This window comes from Protopterus annectens, chromosome 13.part0, assembly GCF_019279795.1.
Source record: "Protopterus annectens isolate FY-2018-M chromosome 13.part0, PAN1.0, whole genome shotgun sequence".
In the NCBI taxonomy this organism is placed as follows: domain Eukaryota; kingdom Metazoa; phylum Chordata; order Ceratodontiformes; family Protopteridae; genus Protopterus; species Protopterus annectens.
The window spans coordinates 629,568,652-629,594,990 of NC_056747.1; the positions used below are offsets into that span (position 1 = coordinate 629,568,652).

Here is a 26,339-nt window from a genome sequence, read left to right on the forward strand (position 1 = left end):
TGACGGGCATTGGATCCCCTTTGAATGACACCAATACTTAAGCCAATTGTTGAAACTGATAATCTTGTCTTCATATTGTGGCATCATTCTTGGTGAAGGCAAGATGCTACTCAAGGTCAGGGTCATACCGGCCTGGGCTACATGCTCAGAGAGCTCCTCTATGTCTCTTTTCATGTAGTCCAGGGAGGTATGTCTCAGGTCATTCACACCAGCATGGACAATGAGTCATATTTGTACTTGCCTTGGAGTGACCTGAGTGCTTGTGTTACCTTCTCCTTGTTCAGCCTGGTGAGCGGGACGTCAGTGTGCCTGACGATAGAGTCACCTACTACAAGTGTATCAGGTATGTTGCTTAGCCTTAAGGGCTGTGACTGTTCGGCACACTGGCTTTGTGAGCTATGTGTTGCACGTGTTTTGTTTTGGGGTAGTGGTTGCTTGGGTGTCTGCTTTGGAGGTCTCTGCTGCTTAGGCAGATTTTTATTTAGAGCCTCCGAGTATGTTTTTGTGTGTTTATGCGTTTGGTTTGCTGTCGTGGTAGGTCTACGTGAGACTGGAATTGTAGTGAGTGTGGTTTCCTTCTCCTCCTGATTGGTTACGCCAGGACTGAGTTGAGAGAGCTTAGCCTCCAGTTTGGCTATATGGTTGCATCTCTCACATGTGTTGGAATTTGTTGGGAGGAGGAGAGGGTTGTCTGTGTACATAAGGCAGTTGTAACATTGCCTCAAGATTCCCAGATTCACCAGCTAGACCGGAGAGGAGATTGACAACTGACCTTTGCACATGCTACAATAGTATTGGGAATTCCATTATAATTGAAAAAATGGCCAATGGGGAACAAGGTACTCAAGGGGAGTTTGTGAGGGTGTAGTGCTTTTAATTTTTTAGTGCTGACTTATATAATTGCTTTAGCGAGCAAGTGCCAGGTAACTTAAATGCAATGTGTTACAGGTAACTTAAATGCAAAAATGACGAACAGTAACTTTCATTCAAGTGAAACAAGGAAATAAGTACAGTAAGCAATGCAGATATCACTAGGGATCCACAGAAGCGCTGAAAAGCTGAGTTTTAGGTGGAATTAGCGTTTCAGGGAAATAACAAGCAAACAACAAGCATACAAACAAAGCTATACTGTGCATTTGTGTATTATTCCAAGCAAATCATTGAACCTGGCAAATGCCATTAGAAATTAATATGTGGCTTTTTATTACTTTCCAATACAAGAGAGACAACAGACTTCTTTATCCAGCAACACAATGAAAATAACATTTAAGAATATACTTTACTTGAATATAGCACCGATCAGTGCAACTGCTGTTAGCAATATTTTTTAGAAAACTAGACCCACTGAGACGCACAGTAAGTAGGGTCACTGCTTATTCCCGTTTTTTCAGAACAGTCTTAATTTGGGCATTTCTGTCCTGTGGGGAGAGGGATAATGTCCTGATGTTCTGGAGAAAAACATTTTAAATATTCCTATGAAAGTTGTGAAACATGCACAAACAAATAACGGAGAACACTGGACCACAGTATATCTTTTTAGTCCCCAGAATTGACGCTAGCGTTATAGTTTTGGAGTGCCAGTTTAACAAATTTGAGAGATTAGAGAAGTTGTCAACACTAGGTTAATTTGACAAGAGCTGTGTCACCTTTCTGTTTTTTTTTCTATTTGTTAGGAGGGCTGCCACCCTCTAACCCACCTCCCATAGCTCTCTATCTTAAAAACAAATACTAAATGCAAGGTAAGTGGGGGGTTGGAAGAGGCCCCCATGTGGCCAACCTCCCTGCTGCTACAGAATGTGCGCTTTACTTGACACTGTATAATATGTTGGTAACATACTTAAAACACTGCTGCAATGTGCCATTTCATTCCTCCTTCATATTTATGCCATGAACCATTGTTTGCCATTCCTGGTCACCTAAAAGCTGGTCATTTCCATAACAGGTGCTTTCCATATGCCCCAAGTGGTTGCAGCAGGGAATCATCTTCATCTTGACTGACATTTTCCAGCCTCTGTTCCTCTCGTCTTTCAGACATGAACATATCCATGAACCCATAACACAGAGCAAGGGAGATCAATCTAGAGAGCAATCTAGAATTAGTTTATTATATTGGGCTCTAAATAACTACTTCTTAGCATTGTTTTCTCTTTCAAGTTTTTTATTTATTTTTGGTTTTTCAAACATGTTTATATATCCTGCATCTCACAGTTTTTTTTATATGGCTATATTGAATATATTCTTTATGTGGCAGTATTGTATATACTACTGTGGGTGTGTTTATTACACTTAATTAAGTGAGAACCTTTTGTTGCGATTGGTGGAACAATTAAGGAATCTTTTTAAAAAGGGTGTTGCTTTTCTTTGTTTTTTGCATTGATAAAGGTCTTCAGGACTAAGTTCATGAGGCTTCATGTTAATAAAAATATTGGATTATTCTTTGGTGCTGGCCATTTGTGGTTTATATCTAGAATTAAACCATATATACTCTGGAGGAAATCATCCATCTCAGAGAACATTATATCACTTACGTAGGTTCATAGGTTGGTACTAGGCTATTGGCCCTAGGGCCTATATAAGCCTAGCCATAACAATTCCCTGGCTATTTATTTCCACACTATTTACTTCCCTGGACACCTGTCACTGATGTGATCCCCGGGGTGAATTTCCTTTCTCCCATCCAATTGTCAAGGTTCCTTTTGAAGAGGGCCAAAGAGGCACTCTGCTTGACATGTATGGGCAGTCTATTCCAGAGTCTGGGGAGTCTCCTGTCAGGAACCTATCCCTCCAGCATGTTTTGTTTATTGTGATGACAAGGTTTAGATCCCTGGAGCGTGTGGCTCTGAGGGATTGGGATTTAAGTGTAGCATGTCCAACAGCTCTGGATTTGACATGGCATTGTATGTTAAGCAGAGATCGCCTCTAAGTAGACTATATACGACAGAGTATAGCTGGAGTTTAAGGCGGTCAGCATAGGGCATCTGCTTTAGGCCTCTGATTCTTTTAGTTTGGTATTTCAGCGGCCTTTCCAGTTGTTGCAGATGTCTTGAGAGGTACATACCAAATGGGGCATTGTATTCTATAATGGGTCTAATGAGGGGTGAGTACAGTGGGACAATGACCTTTTTTCTGGATGAAAAGCCCTTAGTGATGAGGTGTGCCACATAGGATTTCCTGAGTGTTGTGGCAATGTGGTTATCGAAGGTGAGACCACTGTCCACCTGTGCCCCTAAGTCTCTTATCACACTTTCGGTGTTTAGTGTACTGCCACCTATGTGGTAATTCACGGGTACATGTTTTTCCCCAAAGGGGATAACTATACATTTCTTGGCAATGAGCTTGAACCTATGACTCTGGCACCAAGCATCTGTTTCTGTAAGGCCCTTTTGTAGGGTATCCACATCATTTGGGGATTCAATAATGGCTCCCACTTTGCAGTCATCTGCAAACTTTGGTAGCCAGAGTCCCTTAGTGTTGGCCTGTACTGCAAAGTAGAGGATGCCAAACAAGAGCGGTCCCAGGACAGAACCCCGAGGTACACTTGTCGGAGCTGGATTTGGAGTTGGCTACTTTTACAGTGTGGGTTCTGACAGTAAACCAATTGGCAACCCATCGAGTGATGTAGGAATTAATGCCCAGCTTAGACTATCTACGATTCCAGAGTGGGGGATGGTGTCAAAGGCCTTGGCAAGGTCCAGATAGGCTGTGTCGACCACCTTACCCTCGTCCGTGGCTCTGGAGACTGATTCGAAGAACTCAATCAGGTTCAGCAGACAAGATTCACAAACTCAAATTGGGTGGGGTCTAGTGTTTGAAGGTTGCCAATGTCTTTGTTTATAAGTTCCATGATAATACGTTCCATGGCCTTGCAGATCAGGCTTGTCAGACTGATGGGGCGGTAGTTACCGGGATCTAAGGTAGATTCCCCCTTGTGGAGTGGGATAACTGTAGCTGTGCACCACTCAGTGGGCACGAAGCCCGAGGTGAGGCTATAATTAAACATGACACTTTTTTGCATCAGTACATTTTTCACTGTTGCTTTTCTTCCCATATTCCTAATGTTTCATCTCTTGGTCATTTCTGCCCATAGTCCTGATTGGTGGATACCTTATTTCTGAAGTTACTTATTGGCTTATCTCCAACAGGACAGTGAGCTATCTCCAGTAAGATCTCAGTTGTTGTGTCTTTCGGCTTTTCCCGGTTAGGGGTCGCCACAGTGGAACTCCGGTCCTCTAATGATTGGTAGAAGATTTTTACGTGCCGAGTTACCAGCCCTGACCCACAACCTTCAACAAAGGTACACCCCTTCACGCAGGTCTCCACAAAGACGCTTTAGCTGAGAATCGAACGGACGTCTTGCTGTGAGTCGACAACACTACCGCAGCACCACCACTGCAGTATTCCAGTAAGATCTCAGTATGTTGTTTAATTGTTAAGCTTTACTTTTATTTTGCATGAAGTGTACCACTAAACCACTGAACACAACCACCTGTCTTGAGACAATGTACCTCACAACCTGGAAACATCAAAAATCTGGACAAGGCCCATAAAAAATAGGTACAAATCTGTCCGCTGATTAACATCTGATTTGCATACATAATGATATAACCCCACCCACTCCGGTGGACTTGTGGGAAATCAACTTTCAAACACAAACTGAAGAACAGACAACCAAAATAAGGCACCACCACCTGCAGCCATTCCAGTGTCCCATTACCTGGTGATTTCGCCCCATTTACCATAAACACTCATGTGTGCATACTGCTTTACTTCTACAATGATTATTTAGATTTTATTTTGACATCTAACAAAGCAATGCTGTCAATGAAAACAGACTTGGCATTAAAACTTCTCTGCCCTTGAAGCTCATATTCATTGAAATAACATTGAAACCCACACCACAGCCAAAGAAAATGCATCTGGCCAGTGGTGAATAAAGATTACCTTTATGCTGTTTTCATATCATTGGCCCCTTACACACAAAACAAGAAACATATGTGTACTTTTCTTTGTTACACCTTCCAGACTTTATTAAGTTATATTCCTTGTATATAATACAACACACTTGTTAGAGAGCATTTTAAATTTATTGTTTGAACATTTTTCCAGTAGGCTGTACTGTAGGCAATGAAACAAAATGCATGAACCAATGACAAAACTGCCCAATTCAGAATATTTCCATCATAAAAGTCTACTTCCACACCCACACTATAAATAGAATGACAGTAGTGTAAGCCATAGGCATCTTGCACAGCCTCTCACACACTTATTTTCAAGTTCAGTTTGGGGGGGGGGGGCAAAAGGTCAAAAACCAGGGACACATTTTAAACATTGCTTGAATAATTTTGGAAAGTTGCTAGAATAAAATGTTACCACCATGCATGTCACGAACCCAGGACCCTGTGCACTACAGTCAGAGCAACATACCACTATTCCAAATCAGCAGTTTCCTAAAATATAAGAAGACTGAAGCTTAATGGCTATCATTTAGTGAATTCAGTTCTCATTTCTCACCATAGCTCTCATCCTCATAGCACAAAAAACCTGGACAAACAAAGCCAATAATGGGGAATACAAATTCACTTCTCACACTTCCCCATCATAGCTCCTCAACTCTTAGTACAACAAATCTGGACAAAGCTGAGAAATGGTGGTGGCTACGGACTTTAGGCTCTTTTTACCCTGTACTGAAGGTACAGGGTTTGAGCCTGAAATACCTCTAGTCACCAGGTGTGGCATTTTCACACACACACACACACACACATATTGGTAACATAACTAGTTCAGAAAGTATTCAGTCAGAAAAGTGTCAACCGTCACAAGGACAATGAGAAAACGTTAGACCTCAGAAGTACTTTGACTATGAAATCAGTGCCACCTTTTACAGCGAATTAGCTCCCGGGCCCCACATTGCACAATCATTTGTTCATTGCCATATTGATCAAACAAGAGGTGGTACTAATGTGTCACCCCAGAGCAGAGCACATAGGCTCACACAGGTCAATTGCTAAGATTAAGGGAACGTGAGAAGACTGAAGTGATTTATATACTTTGATTTAGAATAGTCAAAGTTTAAAGTCTAACTGTTCTTTCTGTTCACTTATCATTAATGTTCAAGAGACCCCACTACCCTTCTGCCTTCTGTACAGGAGGTGAAAGACACTGAAGATATGGAGGAATGGGGCACTGATAACATCTCTGGAAATAGAATCATTTACTACCAAACCGCCGAGCAGCCCTTGAAGCTTATAGTCATGGCAGCATTGATCCTAATTTACAGTATTATACAACAGCAAAAACTACAGCAAGCTTATGAGACATGCTTATGCACACAGATACCGTCAGCATATAAAGGGCATGTGAATCAATAATTTGCTTCCTCTAGTATACAAGAGCAGTGTGCTGAATTATGTTGTTCATTGTTCTATTGCACTCCCTTATGTCTATTTTTTCATACAAATTTTGGTAATCTCCAAGTGTAGTACTAGTTTTTCGCAGCTTTGAGCATGTCTTAACTAACTGGCAGGGGAAAATCGAGTTTGAGTGACAGGCATGCTAATTTCCGCACTGGAGTGACAGGCATGCAAATTCCCACATTGTGCCGTCATTTTAATACAAATAGTACTGTCCTACTGTTAACAGCTTCAGAAGTTTACAATAAGCCTGTACAATGTTTTTCCTTAATGTTATAACTGTTTGATTTCTGTGTGTTGCACTAACATCTGTAGCTTTGTGCACTGGTTAATTTACCTAGACTCTAACTGCTAATTTGACCTGCGTCATGAATGAAAGGGTCCTTGGACCAGCACACCAACCTGGTTTCTAACTTAAAATACTTTGACATGCGAGTACCCAGTTTAAATGTAATGCAATATTTTGCGGGTGAAAGGACCTGAACACTTTTATCTGACTTTGACTTCTAAAAGGATGGGGTAAATACCTCTGTCACCTCCATAGATCCACATACATGGATGAGGTTAATCTTTCTATCCCACTATAAATTGCCAGTCCGTCCACTGCACCGTGTTATGAAGTTAACATTCTCAAAGTTCAAACTAGTCTGCACAGCCTTCAAATAGGTTAAAACAGATTAATTACGATAAACCTCACTAACTTCATGTAAAGTATTCTGAAATCAATGACAATCTTCTAGCCATATTTAAATAGCATATACACTTACTTTGGTGATTAGCTTAAACTGTGTGATTTAGAATAGCTTTTTTCTGACTTAAACAGTATTTAAAGGTGATAACTAAATATTTGGGTGCCTTGGTATGCTTGGAAAGTTCAAAGATGCTGCTTTTTCACAGCAGGAGCCATGTGAATATTCATGCGAGCGTGGGGTGCGTGCGGCTGGAGGAGTGTTTAGGGCGGGATTTGCTACTGCGCATCCTGCGAGGTACTACACTTTGAGCTTACCCAAATTGTATGGTCCCAGTGCGTCTAAGTAACACACACCAGTTAAGTCAAACCTGGATGCAAACGAGCGTGCTGTGCTGCTGACTTCCTTGTTTCTGCTACGGCAGAGGTAAATCCAAAGTGCTGATGACTTCCGACGGCCTGTAGAGCTAATAAATTTCCCCGTGCAACAACTGGCTGCTGTAATACATTTCCCTTCAAACGCGAGTAAGATTTCCCACTCGCATTTGAGCTAGACCAGCCGGAAATGACAACATGAGCTCCTTGAGCTCAATTCCAAATGGCTGGTAGCCCTAACGGAGCTGACATCATTGCGCACGTGATGATGTTAGCTCCGACAGTGCAGTAATTAAATAATAAATGAAAAAAAAGCGGGAATGAAGAAGAGGTGTCACTCGGAAATCGTGGCGCCCCTTCATTTGGACCCCAAAACTCGTTTTTTACCGAGTAATTCGGTATGGTTGGGAGGTATAGCACTGGTATCTTTCTAGTATAATATATCTGCTTTGACTTATTTTCTTTCTCTCTTGCTCTTCTGAATGTAAAGATTTTCTTATTTTATATTTTTCTTGTACTCGGAATGGTTATTAAGCTTAATATATTTTGGAATACGTGTTATTTATTCTCTATCTCTATTCGTTTGAAGTCATGGCTGTAAACAGGAAGAACAGTACCACCCCTTACTATCTCTGGAACCCCCAATGTAGAAAATATTTTATGAAGAGGTGGAATTACCACCTGCAAGTAAGTGAAATACTTGTCTTCTATAACTGGAGTTCTTGAGTAGCTACCAATGGCAACCTGTAAAAAATTGTCAATTTGCACTAACCCATATCAATTCATGCTCCTGTTAAGCAGTTAGGTATTACTATCTGAATAGTGTCACTTTACATCACATTGGTTTTATCTGACAAGCAACTTACATTTGTCACAGATTCTTTCACAGTCTTTGTATTTTTGCATGGCATATTCCTTTATCATGTTCACACTCTTGCCTTTTAGTTTTTCCTCTCTTTCCTCTTCAGTCTCTGTAGAGAAAAAATTATCTGTATCAGCCCGTTTCTTTCCTAGACCATAACTTAATTCATTATTTTCTCTCATTTTCCCTGTAATACATCAATAGTAATACCATTTATCTGACTTCTTCAAAATAACCTTTAATAAGCACTTTTCTTTCTGAATTGTACATGTGACCTTTACTGTTTTATATCTTATCTGTTACTATAATCACAGATGATCATTTGTCTATCACCACTTTTACTTCTTTTTTTCAGCATATTTGCTGTTGTTTCTGACCATCCTGTATTTTCACTTGTACATGTGATATTCTTTCTCCATCGCTGTGATTCTGTATTTCTATATCGTTGTTTTATGTCATGCTTCTTGCATATGTTCTGCTACTCGCTACTCTATGCTTTCATGTTGTTTTCCTGACTTTGAAATGTATTTTCTCAGTTTTGTTGGATATACCTTATAGGTCTGCTTCTGGAAAAACAGCAAGAATTATTTTTTTCCTAATATTTCACACAACCTTTTCCTATATGTGAGCATTGACTCGTATGAGGATACACTACAACAGTATTTGCACTTTCATTTGTAACTTATCCTCTTTTCTACAACATTTAGATACCCCTTTTATATGTGATTCATATAGTTCACTGCTTTATTTCTGTAACTCCTTCTCTTACATCCATTGATATTATTTGCCTGCAATTCTAAAGTAGGAAGGGATCTGGTATAATTTAATATTTAGCTTAGATACATCTCTAGCTTGGACAGTGCTCTCTAGCTAACTTTGCAACTGCTACATGTGTGCATTAATTGTGTCTTTAGTTCTTTGCAGGATCATCAAACTCACTGTTCATATCTGGTGGCATCAGCCTAGTGTACTATATCTGTACAGACTCATTTCATTATGTCTTATACTTCTGAAATTATAGATTTCATATTCTATATATTGATTGGGCACAGAAAAGTCATTTAGCCTAACATATTTTGGAATCTGTCATCTGATCCTGCATTTGGATTCATATATGTCATATTTCTCCTCTACCACATTTAGTAACAAAGCAGCTAATCTACTATCTTTTGTTATGATAAGAGTATTTGCATAGTTCTAAAATCTGACTACCCACTTGTCTCAGTCTGAAATTATGTTTTATGCATAATGCAGTCTGTTTGAGTTATTAGCAGGCTAGAAATCTAAAAACATCTTTCCATTTCTATATGTTTAAATCTGTCTTATTTTTTGTTATTATGCTATATACCTTTTTGTTGTGTACCCCCTCTTTGCATCAATTGTATGAAGTTTTACTAAAAAGTCACTTATTTGTGAAGTTTTCTCTTGAGTGCAGTCTTCTGTTCCAGTTCTTCCATTTTGCATAGTGGATACATTTGTGACCACATAAAATAATAAAATAAAGTATACTCATTAGCTCACATTTATTTATTTATAATGGATAAAATATATTACCTAATTGCTGCTTATAGTGATATATGTGTGACATCTGTCAGTGGTACAACTCAGTCTTGTTCATACTTTTCATTTTAGAAGACAAGATCCACAAATACAAATAATAAATAACAGTACACATTTACAGTGCATATACTAGGGGTCTCAAACAGATATCCATAGTTTTTTTAACAGACATTCAAAAAATGTTAGGCTTTGTGATGCCCCTGCACTGACCCAGTAATCAAGGAGCCTCAATCCTCACCACTGGCAAACTTTAGGGGACGTACACACTGGGAGAATGACAAGTACACACACAGTAAAGTGCAATTTCCCTTAAGAGCACACAGAGATCACAGTCTCTGGGGTTGGTTTCTCCCCCTCTCTCCAGATCCCCGATACGACTCCCCACTGGCACAGCTATAGGGTTGAAATCTCAGCTAAGTGGCCAAGATAAGAACTCCAGCACCCTCTTTGTCCAAGCAGTGCTTCATGTCCCTGCCCAAGAAGCTGACACACACGCACACACCTGGGAAAGGCTGGCACAGGTTTACTAGCTATGCCCACTTTTGCCCAGACTACAAGAAAGTTCCAGCTACCACCAGCCAACTCTTTATCAGCTACATAAGGCCCTTAACAAAGGGTGTCCAATCCTACTGTCTGATGTTACTAAAAATCCAAATGGTAGTTCTGACCAAGTCCCAGACTATTAGAAGTGGCCTGTACAGTGTCACCAAATACATATGAAAGTACTCTAAGAGCTTAAATATGTCTCTCAAATATCAGCCATGAAGACAGGTTTAAATATATTTAATAATAAAAGAACAAGACAATACTGAGTAAATCAACACAGTGACTTCAGAGTTCAAAATCATAGGACATATTTTAAAACAACATTGCAGGACAGTCTCAAATAAATACAGAAAACATCTAAACTCATTTTTACTATATTCCTATCTATATCTAAAAGAGATACTATGCCCTAAATCTTACTTGCAGAACAACAAGTAGGCAGAAGTGATGATGATGATGATGATGATGATGATGATGAGTGAATGTTCTTGCTAGGTCCAAGACAAAATACAAATGCACAGTCTCTCTCTGAGAGAGTTCCCAAATTAATGTAAAACATTACTGCTGGGCCAGCTTGGATGACATCACTCTTTGTCACCTGACTTCAGTTCCCAGGCTAAACAGAAACTTAGCAGAATTTCACATTTCTGTGTTAAAAATACATATCTCTCAGATGTTTGCCAAATCTTGGAAGTCGTAAAACAATAAAACCATTTTAAAATTTAAACCTAATAATTACTTTTCTTTCAAAACAATATAAAAGCTTCTAGCTTCTGCATTGAAAGTGAGAGATAACATCTCTTGTTTATGGCCCACTACAAAATAACTTAACCTCAACTATCCTTAAGTTTTGCAAGTTAATCTTCTATGTTCCAACAGGATATGCTGTTTATAGTCTTGAAACTCAGTACATAACATGCAGGTCTGTATAAATCATATCAATATTCACAAATGATATAGAATTATTTACAAAATTCCAGATAGCTGTCCTGGCAGTGTAACACAACACTCCCCCCAAAATATCAAGCTAGTTTTTCAAGTGACCCTTGAGAAATGTTGCTTGAGAGGGTTGAGCCTATCTGGTAATACCTTACCACATTCCCTGTCTTGAGAGCCCATCTGCATTGGCATTGCTAACCCCACTGGGGTGGTGCACTGTAATATCATATGCTTGCAATATCATATGCTTGCAACCCTAGGCTCCACCTTAGTAACTTGGCATTTTGCTGGCTGGCTTAATGTAGCCATGTTAAGGTATTGTGGTCTGTAACTACAGTGAATTTCCTTCCATACAGATAAGGCTGATGTTTCTGCAGTGCCCACACTATGGCTAGGTATTCCTTTTATACAGCTGCATAGCATTCCTCCCTAGGTTGAAGAGTACGACTGAGATGTACCACTGGGTGCTCTTCCCCCTCTGAGGAAACCTGGCTCAGTACAGCCCCCACCTCATGGTTTGAGGCATCCACCTGCACAACAAATTATTTTCTGTAATCTGGACTGGCTAACACAAGGGGTCCTCCCAAGGCTCATTTAAGCTTCTGGAATGCTTGCTCACATGCTGGGGTCCACATTACCTTACCTGGCTTGTCTTTTCTTGCCAGGTCTGTGAGGGGAGCAGCTATGGTACTATAATTTTCTTTCTTATAACTTTCTGTAGTACCCTGCTGTCCATAAGAATGCCATCACCTGTTTTCTGGTAACAGGGGCAGGCCATGCCTGAGTTTCTTCCGCTTTGGCAGGTTGTGGCCTGATCTTACCACTCCTCAATCTATGTCCCAGGTAGGAGACCTTTGCATACCCACCTGACATTTGCTGGGCTTAATGGTCAACCCTCTCCTCTGTGGTCTGCCCAGGACCTCCCTGACATGCTGAAGATGCTCTTGCCAGGAATGGCTGTAAATAGCAATGTCATCTAGGTAAGCAAGGGAAAAACCTCCTGTTCCTGCTAGGATATGATCTACCAGCCTCTGGAAAGTCACTGGGGCATTTTTCATCTTCATGAACTCATACAAGCCAAAAGGAATCACAAAGGCTGTCCTCTCTAGCACTGGGAGTCAAGGGCACCTGCCAGTAATCCTTGGTAAGATCAATGGTAGAGAGATACCTAGCCCAACCCAGGTGCTCTAGGGCTTAATCTGTCCTAGGCATGGGGTAAGCATCTGACTCTGTGTGACTATTTAATTTCCTGTAGTCCACACAGAACCTGGTGCTACCATCCTTCTTTGGTACCAGCACCACTTGGGAGGTCCAGGGATGGCTAGACACCTGAATTACCCCTAGTTCCAACATTTCCTGTATCTCCTCCCACAGAGTCAGTTGGACTCTCTCAGGCACACTATAAGTGGCCTTCTTAATAGGTCTTTGGGGTCCTGTATCCACACGTTGCTGCACCTGGTGGCTGCACCCTGGTTTCTCAATGAACATGCCCCCAAACTCCTGTAACATTGCTCAGATTTCTCGAACCTGGGTAAGGGATAGCTGCTGGGACACTGTTACCCTTTCCACTGAGGTGTCAGTCCAAACCTCACTGAGGAGATCAGTCACCAGATCCCCCTCAGACTCCTCCTGCTATCCACTGCAAATACTCGGCACAAGGGCCTCCCTCTCATGGTAAGGTTTCATCATGTTAACATGGTACAAGTTGTGCCCGTGCCTCCTGCCTAACAGTTCTACCATGTAGTTAACATCACTGACCTTCCTTACTACCTTGTAGGGTTCCTCCCAAGCTGCCTGCAGCCTATGTCTGAAAGGAATGAGAACCATTACCTGTTGCCCTACAGCATACTCTCAAGCTCAAGCATTCCTGTCATACCACCAGACCTTTTTCTGCTGTTGGGCTACTGCCAGGTTCTCCTGGGCCAAGCCAATGAGTTCCCTGAGCCTTGTCCTGAGGTTTAGGACATATGCCACAACAGACTCCTTGTGAGATTCACACTCACCCTCCCACTCATCTTGAATCCAGTCTAGAGGTACCCCTACCCTATGCCCATACAGCAACTCAAAGAGTGAAAAACCCATGGATTCCTGGGGTACCTCTCTGTAAGCAAACAACAGATGGGGCAAATATTTGTCCCACTCCCTCTTAGACTGGTCTGCAAGATCATTAGTCTAGGGATGGTAGCGGGTGCTCTTTAGGAGTTTCATCCCACAGTGCTTCCTCAGACAAGCCAGCAGGTCTGACATGAAATTGGCACCTCTGCCATTCAGTATTTCTTTTGGAAAACATACCCTGCTGAAAATTCTAACAAAGCATTTGCCACCTTTTCTGCCTCGATGGAGGACAGAGCCACTGCCTCAGGATATCTGGTAGCATAATCTACTACCACTAGGATATACATTTCCCCTGTAGAACTTGGGATACTTACAGCCACTACAATATCCATAGCTACCCTCTGAAATGGCTCCTCAATCACAGGAAAAGGCATCATAGGTTCATAGGTTCATACTAGGCTATCTGCCCTAGGGCATTTATAAGCCTAGCCAGAATGTGTTTGGCTTTCGCCACCCATTTTAAATTTATTTTGCTATGCCCTTTTTCGAGGTTACTATACTGTGCCTCTGTCTAACAGTGACACAGAAGTGATACCTGGGGTAAACCTACGATCTCCCATCCACTCATCAAGATTCCTCTTGAAGAGAGTCAATGAGGGACTTTGCCTAACCTGGACTGGGATTTTATTCCAGAGTGAAGGGAGCCTCTGGGTTATGAATCTGTCCCTCCAGCATGTCCTATTTATTTCAGTGCTGAGGTTCAAGTCTCTCGAGCGTAGCTCGATGGGATTTGGATTTTCTGAGGTGCAGCATGTCCATTAATTCCGGTTGGACATGGCTTTATACGCCAGGCACAGATCGCCTCTGAACAGGCGGTATGCCACTGAGTAGAGCTGGAGTTTCTTTAACCGGCAGCATATGGCATCTGTTTGAGCCCATTGATCCTCTTGGTGAGGTATTTTGGGGTCTTTCCAGTTGCTGCAGGTGTCTGGTAAGGTACATCCCAAAAGGGGCATTGTACTCAATTATGGGCCTGATGAGGGATGAGTAAAGAGGCACGATGACCTCCCCTGATCTAGATGTGAATCCCTTCATGATTAGGTGGGCTATATAAAATGTTTTTCTAACCACTTTGGCCACGTGGTTGTCAAATGAGAGATTGCTATCAACTTGGGTCCCCGGGTCCCTAATTACTTCTTCTGTACTTAATGGATTACCACCTATGTGGTAATTTGTGGGCACTTTGTTTTTGCCAAAGGGGATGACTATACACTTTTTGGCATTTAGCTTGAGGCCATGGCTCTGGCACCAGTTGTCTGTTTCTATGAGGCCCTTTTGGAGGATGCTTGTGTCGGCTGGAGAGTTGAATATGGCGCCCAGTTTTCAGTCATCTGCGAACTTGGTCAGCCACAGCCCTTCTGTGTTGGCCTGTACCTCCGAGAAATATATACTGAACAAGAGAGGTCCCAGGACTGAGCCTTGTGGGACACCACTTGTAACTGGTTTGGAGTCTGACATGGCTCCAGCAATTCTAACTATGTGGGTTCTGTCCTTGAGACAGTTTGCAACCCATCTAGTGACATAGGGGTTTATATTTAAGCTGGTGAGCTTATCTATAATGCCCGAGTGGGGTATTGTATCGAAGGCTTTTGCGAGGTCCAGGTAGGCTGTGTGGACCACCTTCCCCTCGTCAATGGCCTTGGTGACTGTTTCAAAGAAATCAACCAGGTTTAAGAGGCAGGATCTGCTCTTAACAAAGCCGAACTGGGTAGGATCCAGTGTCTGTAGGTCCCCAATATCTTTATTTATGAGGTCCATGATGATCCTTTCCATAGCTTTGCAGACCAAGCTAGTCAGGCTTATGGGGCGATAGTTTCCAGGATCCGTTGAGGCACCACCTTTATGGAGAGGGACCACTGTTGCTGTACGCCACTCTTTGGGTGCATATCCTGTAGTAAGGCTGAGATTGAACAGTAGTTTTATGTTTCGGTTTGGCTCTTCTTGGAGTTCATGTAGGACGCAGCCCGGGACACCGTCTGGTCCCATTGATTCTGTGCTTTTTGCTTTGGAGAGGGCGGCTCTTACCTGAGCATCTGAGATGTCAGGGAGGCAGCACTCTGCTGGGATGGATATTTGCCCTTTTGGTGGGGAGGGGGGGAGAAGTTTGTGCTGAACCTGTCAGCTAGGATGTCGGCAATGTGTGTGGGTTCAGTGTATTTTTTGTCATTTTGGACTAATTCTGAGCATATCTGGGAATTACCACCCAGGTTCCTAACATAACTAAAGAAAGTCTTGTGATTATCCTTTGTGTCCCGTGCAATTTTTCTCTCGAAGCTGGCCTTAGACAATTTTATGAGTGCCCGTAGTTTTTTGCTAATACTGATCAGGGATGCCTTCCCTTTTTGGGATTTTGCTCTATCATTTAGTAGCTTCCTCCTTCTATTGTATAGTTTGTTTATGGCTGGGGTCCACCAGACAGGACGTCTGCCTTTGGAGGATTGGGTCTTGGTTTTATTTGGGATCGCATGATCCATGCATTCCTGAAGGTGTTCATAGAATGCATTTATAAAGGATTCTGTGGTCTGGGCAGATTTTCCACAGGCCCGGGGCTTTGAAGGATTCCACCTCGGTTTTATGGAGTGTGAAATTTGCTTTAGAGAAGTTTTTCACTGTGGTTTTCTGGGCAGGGGTGGGGTCGGGATGTGATTATCCAGTGAGATTAGTTTATGGTCTGATCTTACCAGTGAGGGATACACGCCTGGTCTGGAGCATAGAGTCCCCATGTTGGTGATGATCAGGTCCAGTATGTTTTCCCTCTTGTGGGAGTGGTAACAAGTTGTTCCATAGCATTTGAGTTTATAAATTCTAGGAACCTTTGGGCTAGGTGTTGGAGCTAGAGTAATGCTCCCAGTCTATGTTTGGGTAGTTGAAGTTGCCCAATATAATGGTGTTTGGAGAGACCTTCATATTTTCCAGTGTTCTCAGGAAGGCCAAGTGGGGTTCCTGGGTTTGGGAGGGTGGTCTGTAGCAGGCTATAAACTGGAAGGCAGTTTTACCCACTGTTAGTTGCACATGGATAGTCTCTGATGCTTCGTGCTTTGCCACCAACCTGGAGGTGTGGGTATCTTTGATGAATATCGATACTACCCCTCCTTTTGTGTTCGTTCCAAGTTTTGGGGCTGCAAAGTATGGTATAAGGTATAACCTGGTAGTGCTGGGGTGCTCTCGGGAGCCCTGAACCAGGTTTCTGTTACTGCACAGATATCGATGTTCTCCATGCTAAGGAGAGTTTCGAGTGCGTGCATCTTGAGGTTTAGACTTCTGGCGTTCTGTAGCATTGCATCGTGGCTTGTCGAGCATATCATCCCAAGCTGACAGGCATTGGATCCCCTTTGAATGACACCAGTACATAAGCCAATTGTTGAAATTGATCATCTTGTCTTCATATTGTGGCATCATTCTTGGTGAGGGTAAGATGCTACTCAAGGTCAGGGTCATACCGGCCTGGGCTACATGCTCAGAGAGCTCCTTTATGTCTCTTTTCATGTAGTCCAGGGAGGTACGTCTCAGGTCATTCACACCAGCATGGACAATGACTGAGTCATATTTGTACTTGCCTTGGAGTGACCTGAGTGCTTGTGTTATGTGGCAGATCCTAGCGCCCGACAGGCTGCTCACCGTGACCCTCTCCTTATTCAGCCTGGTGAGCGGGACGTCAGTGTGCCTGACGATAGAGTCACCTATTACAAGTGTATCAGGTGTGTTGTTTAGTCGTAGGGGCTGTGACTGTTCGGCACACTGGCTTTGTGAGATATGTGTTGCACGTGTTTTGTTTTGGGGTAGCGGTTGCTTGGGTGTCTGCTTAGGAGGTCTCTGCTGCTTAGGCAGATCTTTATTTAGAGCCTCCGAGTATGTTTTTGTGTGATTATGTGTTTGGTTTGCTGTCGTGGTAGGTCTATGTGAGACTGGAATTGTAGTGAGTGTGGTTTCCTTCTCCTCCTGACTGGTTATGCCAGTACTGAGTTGAGAGAGCTTAGCCTCCAGTTTGGCTATATGGTTGCATCTCTCACATGTGTTGGAATTTGTTGGGAGGCGGAGAGGGTTGTCTGTGTACATGAGGCAGTTGTGACGTTGCCTCAAGATTTTCACTTTGTCTCCTGCCCTGCTTACCTTTTGGCACTCCTCACAGGTCCTGCAGTACCCTGTTACATCTCTGGAAATCCCAGGCCAATAAAAGTTCTGCATAATATGTCTCTTTGTACATTTTATGCCCAAATGACCTGCAAAAGGAATATCATGAGCCATGGCTAGAAATGCCAGACTCAGGGCACTACCATCTGCTGTATTCTCTCACCCTCTAGCCTCCCTCAGGGGTCCATTCTCTATACAGTAACCATTTTTCTAGTATACTGATTCCCTTGAGAATCAAGTTCCTCACTAGCTACCTCCCTCAGGCCTTGTGATGTAGGGTCTGAGAGTGGAGCCTGTCTCAACTCTCTCTTTGTAACACTTCCCAGCTCCCCTTTCACAGGAAGTCTGGTATCCTCTGACAGTGGTGCCTCACTGTCAGCCTGGATACTACTACTCACCTCTGCCTTTGCAGTCACTCTTTCCAAGGGAACATCAGTACCAACAAGCAGCTGTGGCTCACCTTCAGTCTCACTGCTACAGTGTTGCTCCCTCCCTGAAGTAACCACTTCACCAGTCCTGGCTGCAAGTACACAGTCTGACTGGGTCTCCCCCCAGGCTACCAGACCCACATGCTTGTCTCCAACCCTGATTGCGTGTAACTGCATGCACACAGGATACTGCTTTATCAAAATCATTCCCTATCAGGATACTGCATTATCAAAATCATTCCCTAACAGGACATCTGCAGGGATATACTCAAACACACCTACTTGCTGGCTTCCTTTTCCACCCTCCCAGTCAAGGTGAACCCTGGCCAAAGGCATTTGGAATGGGGTTCCTCCTAAAGCTCTGACTGCAATAGACTGCCCAAGCAGGTAGTGCTGCTCTGTAACCATTGCAGGTTTCACAATGGTTAGGTCAGCGGCTGTATCTCTCTTAGCAGTGGCCTCTTTCCCAGTCACTAAAATAGGATATAACCTCTTGTGGTAGTTTGGTACCCTTGTTGTCTCGAGATAACTTACTGCTGGCAGTTTGTCATTCCCACTTACTGGCTCTCCCACCTTGTTCTCCACCTTGCCTCTGTGGACATCTATATGCTACATGGACCCACTATTTGCATTTAAAACATTTAACCCTTCGTCCTGGACATGTACCTGGACTAGTGGCTTCCTCTGTTACTGGCGGACTCTGTTGAGGCAGTCTGGACTGCCCACCATGGGTTACCTTAGACCCATGAGCAGTCCCTTTCCTGTGCAGTGATGCCCTGCTTGCTAGGTATAGGTCTTCCTTCTTCCCCAACTCATCTACAGTGTTGTATTGTCTATCAGCTAACCAGATTCTCATGTCATCAGACAAAGTGCTAAGGGCTTGTTCCCTCACCAAAAGGTCTGCCAGCCCTTCAAAAGTGGTGACCTGACATCCACTCACCCACCTATGAAAAGAAGTGCTTAGCTCAGCAACATATTCACACACACTTTCATCTGCCTTGCGTCTATGCTCACAAAGCTTTTTTTCTATAAGCTTTAGGTGTTAACTTAAAGCATTCTAACAAACACATTTGACTGTATTATAATTTAAGGAATCAGTATCAGACAGTTTAGAAATTGCAGTTACAGCTTTACCATGAAGTAAGGGGGTCAGGAATCGTACCCAGAGGCCCTTGGTCGACATTATATTGAACATATGAATGAAACTATCAAAATTATCCCCCTCTGTAGATCGTGGAAGAAATGTACTGACCTTTGTTGCTTCTGGGGTTCAGTTACTCCCTTTCCCATTACCACCATGACCCTGGTGAAGAGTCAGCATCTCCTTTTCATGTTGCCTCTGCCGTTCCTTCTCTTCAGCTTCCAGGCATCACAGTTTCTCATTTTCTTCAGCCTTCAGACATTGCAGTTTCTCATTTTCCTCAGTCTCTAGACATCTCAGTCTTTTTGCTGCTTCTATTTCCACATGCTTGGCCTCCAGCTCAAGTCTCTTTAACTCCAGATGGATTTTTAAGTCCTCTGTGGAAAGGTTGAGCTGTCTATTTTCTGAGAGTTGTACATTTCCAAGGCCAGTCTGATTGTCCTCCTGGTTGCTATCCTGTGATGTAGCTGTGACTAAAGCTTCAATCATTTCTGCCTTAGTCAGGCTGGCATGCACCAGTCCTTTAGCTTGGCACATCTCAGCCCACTGGCTCCTTGTCAGCTTGCCATACTCCTCAGCTGACATGCTTGCTTGCTCTTCCTAACTAACTAAGCTAACAAAAAAATAAAACAATTATGATATGAACTTTGAATGTTCACTGCATGGCTGATTGAGGGTACAAACACATTCAGTGACCACTGTACACAAGTAACAGGAATTCAATACCCACGCCACTACAAGACAATTAATATGTGATGTGGCTATCTCACCACTGTCACATAATTAATATGTGATGTGGATATCCCACCACTGCCAACTAATTAATATGTGATGCTCTTGCACTGGCCCTGCACCTAAAACAGCATGTGTTGGGACTATAGAAAAGATATGTGGCCAAGACAGGTATGGAAATAAGGTACATAAGGAAAGCTGGTGGTGGAATGCAGAAGTCCAGGAAGTCATCAAAAGAAAGAAGGAGTGCAGGAAGAAGTGGGAGATAGAAAAAAAAAAACAGGCTAGGAAGTACTACTGGTTGGCTGACAAAGAAGCTAAGAAAAAAGTTGCAATAGCAAAGAATAGGGCATCGGAGGCACTCTACCAACTTCTGGAAAGTGACTCAAGTGACTCGGTAAGTGACACAAAGAAACTATATCAGGTTGCAAGGCAAAGATAGAAAGATAAAGAAGATAGTCAGACATGCTTCATAAGGGATGCCAGCAGCAACCTTCTCATCAGTCCACAGGACATCAAAGGCAGATGGAAGGAGTATTTCCAGCAGCTTCTGAATGAAGAAAGCCCCACAGAAGCTGTACTGCCCCAGAAACAGCCTACAATGAGAGAAGAAAAGGAGTCCACTCTAGAAGAAGTAAGAACAGCACTAAGGAAAATGAAGTCAGGGAAAGCAGCAGGCTCAGATGAGGTTATAGCAGTATGATAAAGATGCTGGGTGAGATAGGGGAGAAATGCCTCCTGAGAGTCCTCATAGCAGTGTGGAAAGAAAGGCGTATCCCAGATGATCGGAGAATAAGCATACTCGTGCCAGTGTACAAGAACAAAGGGGACATCCATAACTGTGGGAAGTACAGAGACATCAAACTCTTATCATATTGCATGAAAGTTCTGGAGAAGGTGATTGATAAATGGATACACAGAGTAGTAGAATGTAAGATGGGAGATGAGCAGTTTGGATTCAGATCAGGATGTAGCCAATTGACCCAATGTTTGCAGTGAGACAGATACTTGAGAAGAAGTTAGAAATGAGGAGAGAGTCCAATTTGGCATTCCTAGACTTGGAGAAAGCATATGACAAGGTCCCAAGAAAGCTGATCTTGGCAGTACTGAGGTGGTTTGAAGTCCCAGAAACATTGGTAGAATTAGTGCAGGCTATGTACAAGGACCCAGTGATTCAAGTATGAACAGTGTTCAGCCTCACAGAGGGGTTCCCAGTGGGAGTGGGTGTACACCAGGATTCAGCTCTGAGCCCACTGCTGTTCATACTTGTGATGGACTACATTAACAAACAGGTTGGAGGGGGCAGATCAACAAAATTGCTGTATGCAGATGATGTGACATTACAGGCAAACTCTAAACTAGAACTTCAGCAAAGGATAGGAGAATGGAATGCAAAACTGAAGGCCCATGGGATGAAACTAAGCACAGATAAGAGAGTGGTAATGACAGCAAATTGGGGTAACCAGAAGAAGCTGAGAATAGAGATAGAAGGAAAGATAGTGGAACAGGTAAGCAGCTTCAAGTATCTGTTAGGGGTGGTTGAGGAGAAGGGAATTCTGAATGAAGAGGTCAAAGCTAGAATCAGAGGGTCGGCAGCCAAATGGCATAGAATGTCTGATGTAATCTATGACAGAAGAATGCCAAAGAAGCTGAAGAGTAAGGTGTACAAGACAGTGGTGCCACGAGTACTACTGTATGGTATAGAAACCTGGGCAGTAAAGGTTGAACAGTTGAAGAAGCTAGCGGTGATAGAAATGAAGTGCCTGAGAAGGGTGAAAGGATGCACTCTGTGGGACAGATTAAGAAATGAGGACATAAGAGCAGAAGCAAGGGTAGCTCCAATTGCAGAAAAGATCAAAGAGAACAGATTATGGTGGTTTGGACATGTGCAGAAAAGCAGAAGACAGAAGATCTGCGACAGTCAGGCATGAGTGTTGAAGACGGCAGGAGTGTTGCACTGAATTCAGAGAGTTTGCGACAGTTGATACAATACCCTGACCCCACATAGAAAAAATGGGAAAAAGCGGGCTAATGATGATGATGCCCCTGCACTGGCCTAGTAATCAAGAAGCCTCAATCTTCACCATTGGCAACAGCTTGGGGATGTACACATTGGGAGGATGAAACGTACACACACAGTAAAGTGCAATTTCCCGTAAGAGTACACAGAAATCACAGTCAGTCTGGGGCTGGTTTCTCCCTCTCTCTCCAGATCCCCAATAAGGCTCCCCACTGGCACAGCTATAGGGTTGAGATCTCAGCCGAGTGACCAAGCTAAGGCCTCCAGTACCCACTCTGTCCTACCAGTGCTTCATGTCCCTCCCCAAGTAGCTGACACACACACACACGCACACACACTTTGAGATTTGATTGATATACACACACTCCTAGGAAAGGCTGGCACAGGTTTACTAGCTATGCCCCCTTCTGCCCAGACTTTAAGGTAGTTCCAACTGCCACCAGCCATTCTTTATCAGCTACGTTAAGGGCCTTAACAAAGGGTGTCAAGTCCTACTGTGTAATGTTACTATTAAGCCAAATGGTAGTTTGACCAAGTGCCAGGCTATTAGGAGTGGCCTATACAGTGTCACCAAACAGATATGCAAGTACTTTAAGAGTTTAAAAATCTTTAAACAGACCAGCCAGAATTAAAAGGTTTAAATATATTTAATAATAAATAATATAACAACAAGACAATACTCAGTAAGTAATCGGTTACATCAGATTTCAAAATCACAGGAAATATTTAAAACAACATTGCAGGACAGTCTCATATAAATAAAGAAAACATCTAAGCTATACTTTACTATATTCCTATCTGAATCTAAAAGAGTTACTATGCCCTAAAAACCTACTTACAGCAAGGCAAATACAGAGGTGAGTGGATGTTCTTGTTAGGTCAAAGATAAAATACAAAAATGCCCCCCTCTATCTATCTATCTATCTATCTATCTATCTATCTATCTATCTATCTATCTATCTATCTCTCTCAGAGTTGTTAAATTAATTATTGCTGGGTTAGCTTGGAAGACATTACTTTGTCACCTGACTTTAGTTCCCAAGCTAAACCCTCATGGTCAGAAACTACCAATATTTTAGCATCTCCCCGTGAAAAATAAATCTCTCTCAGATCTTTGCAACTGTTGGAAGACATAAAACAATAAAACACTTACAAAACAATGCAGAAGTCACCCTAGTTCTAGACATCCTCTCTCCTTGCTGCATTGAAACTAACTTTTATAGCACAATCATAAAACAGTTTAATTTCAACTATTTTCTTAAAGTTTTGCAAGTTAACACTCTATGTTCTAGTCCCCACTGTTAAAACATATACATTTATGGGTCTGCTTCACTTACCCGAAAAACCACATCGCCGACATTCACTTCACTGAGATGAATGAATACACCAACAAACCAGAAGACAGACACCCGAAACACCGTCATTCTGACCAGAGGTAAGTAACCGCTTGGCCATCCTGTTGAACTTTGCCCCTTACCCCTACGGTAGTGCAATCTCATGGGTGTTTTTTTTTCTTTTTTCGGGATGCCATGCAGTTACTTACCTTGGGTTGGAAAGTCGGTGTTCCAGATGTCAGTCTTCTGGTTTGTCGATGTATTCATCTTGGTGAAGTGAATGTAGGCAATGTTTATTTGGTTGACTGAAGTAGATCCAAATTTACACATGTACAATAGTTTATATATATTTCCGCTCTAATCCAGCAGGGCATGCTGTGGTCACACATCCAGGCTCAGCACTGTACAAACCCTGTTCAACACCCACTTCTGTACCAGCAGTTTAATATGCACATAACTTACATTTGTAAGACAAGCATATGAATCGGGTCTATATCACATTGTCGAACTTTTAAAAGTTCGAACGTCACACGGTCTACACCATATGATCGAACTTTTAAAAGTTTGAATGTTTCAACTGAGATCTCCGTACAGTGTGGAATGGGAAGATTTCCCTTTTTTGCACTGTAGTGCGATCTCAGAGTTGGTATATTTAAAAAGCAGGGGGTGGGGGTGCAGGGGGCCTTGCCCCTCTGCTTAAACCATTCAGGTAGGTTTTTTCTTTTGTTTATTTTTTTTATTACATTTTCGAACTTTTAAAAGTTCGATCATATGGTGTCGACCATATGATGTTCAAACTTTTAAAAGTTCGATTATGTAATATAGATGCTATGAATCAAGTTGATTTTCACAAATGACATGATTATTTACAAAATTACAGATAGCTATGCTGGCAATATCACCTTCTGTCACACTTCTATATAAATCATATTAATATTCACAAATGACGTATAATTATTCATAAAATTCCAGCTAGCTGGGCTGGCAGTATTTCCTTTTGTCACAGATGCCCTCATTTCCTCTTGCCTTCTTCCCATCTGTCCCAAACCTTCTTCACCAGATTGTCGTCTGCATTTCTACATGTGCCTGAACCACTATATTCTGTTCTCTTTGACCTTCTCTGCAATTGTAGCTACTCTGACTTCTGCCTGATGTCCTCATTTCTGTCTGTCCTGCAGTGTGCATACTATCATTCCATCTCAGGCACTTTATCTCCATCACTTCTAGCCTCCTCAATGGTCTGCCTTTACTGCCCAGGTTTCTGTATCATATAGTAGTACTGGTCGCACCACTGTCTTGTACACCTTACTTTTCAGCTTATTTGAAATTCTTCTGTCATACACTACTACTGACATTCTGTGCCACTTGGCTGCAGCCCCCCTGATTCTAGCTTTGACCTTCTTATTTGGGCTTTCCTTCTCCTTAACCACCCCTCCCAGATACGTGAAGCTGTTAATCTGTTCCACTATTGTCCTTTTTATCTCAATTCTCAGCTTTTTCTGATTTCCCCTGTTTACCATTACAACTCTCTTATATGTATTCAGTTTCAGCCCATGTGCCTTCAGTTTTGTATTCCATTCCCCTATCCTTTGCTGAAGTTCTTGCTCAGAGTCTGTCTGTAATGCCACATCATCTGCATACAGCAACGTTGTTGATCTGTCCTCTCCAACTTATTTGCTAATGTAGCAGACTCCACCAATGTGTCCCATAGTTGATGCAGGTGGTTCTAAAACTTATTACATAGCAAAATACATTGATACTATATTAAAAGAAAAAATAAAAAGTTTAGCATATATTTGGAGGGATTCTTGGGATTTTCTCACTAGGATAAACAATTTAAGCATCAGTAATGTTAACAATATTATTTTCATCACAGTTGATGTCAAAGACTTGTTCACTTGTATACCTCACCAGTTAGGCATTACTTGGTTTTCTGACTTCTTTTTTGAAATAGTACTAATACCTCAGGATCAACTTAATGCTATGGTGGATTTGTTAGAATTGGTATTAACTAACAACTATATTTTTCATGGTGGTCAATACTTCAAACAAATAAAGGGAGTAGCGATGGGCTCTCCTGTAGGTACCTTATACGCCAATGTCATCATGGCAGTTTGGGAAAATAGATATCTATTTCCATCAGAATTCATGCAGCATGTTGAGCTGTATAGTCGTTTTCTGGATGATTTATTTTTCATCTGGAAGGGTCCAGCACAACTAATTGATGCTTTCATTCAATATATAAATAATACTACTGAATTCTTGTCTTTCACTCATGAAATAGGAAATGAAAGTATAGCCTATTTGGATATACATTTACAGAAAGACACACATCAAAATTCCTTAAAGGCTAATATCTATCGTAAAAAAACTTATTCCAATAAATTTTTACATTTTGACAGCCATCATCCTCCACACATAAAAAAAGCAGTGTTAAAAGGTCAATTGGTTCGAGTTGCACGTATTGTTACAACATTTGATTAATTTGTAAATGAATGTCAATTTATAGCAAACATGTTTTTAAATAGAGATTATCCAAAACAGTTTGTGGATGGAATATTAAATGAAGTTATAATCAAAAGATCTAATGGATTTTATAAACCATTGTTAGAAAATACAGTCACTGCTTGTGGTAGCCATCAAGATACTATAGTCTTTAATCAACACACAACAATTACACAAATTAATAATGGTAAAAATTTTCATACTACCACTGATGACAGGCATAATATAAAAGGCAATTTGGCATTCATCACCGCATATACACAAGACTCTGATTATATTAAAGATTTAGTTATGAAAAATTGGACTTTATTTAGTGGTGATATGCTATTGGAAAATGTATTAGGAAAGTAGCCTTCAATTGTATATAAAAGGGACAAAAATTTAAAGGACTGGTGCAATATGGGAGCTACATTAGATTTTAATAACGGATGCATGAGAAAATGCAATATGTGCAATTATTGTTCATATGTTATTGAGGCTGAACATGTCTATATTAATGGTAATTATATCAAAGTAAAAGGTAAATACAATTGCAATGCCTCTGGAGTAGTTT

At 41.9% G+C, this 26,339-nt stretch overlaps 1 protein-coding gene across 4 annotated transcripts in view; it reads right to left on the minus strand.

The window, feature by feature from the left end:
- Nucleotides 1-7,667, minus strand: part of GEMIN4 (gem nuclear organelle associated protein 4) — a 91,814-nt gene extending 84,147 nt beyond the window's left edge. For 2 of the 4 annotated variants that reach the window (XM_044054294.1, XM_044054292.1), the window contains exon 1: nt 7,470-7,667. The gene's annotated coding sequence lies outside the window, so the exon portion shown is untranslated. Of the gene's footprint in view, nt 1-7,455 lie in introns of all 4 variants that reach the window. The other 2 variants (XM_044054293.1, XM_044054291.1) reach the window with 1 other exon arrangement.
- Nucleotides 7,668-26,339: the final 18,672 nt, after the last annotated feature.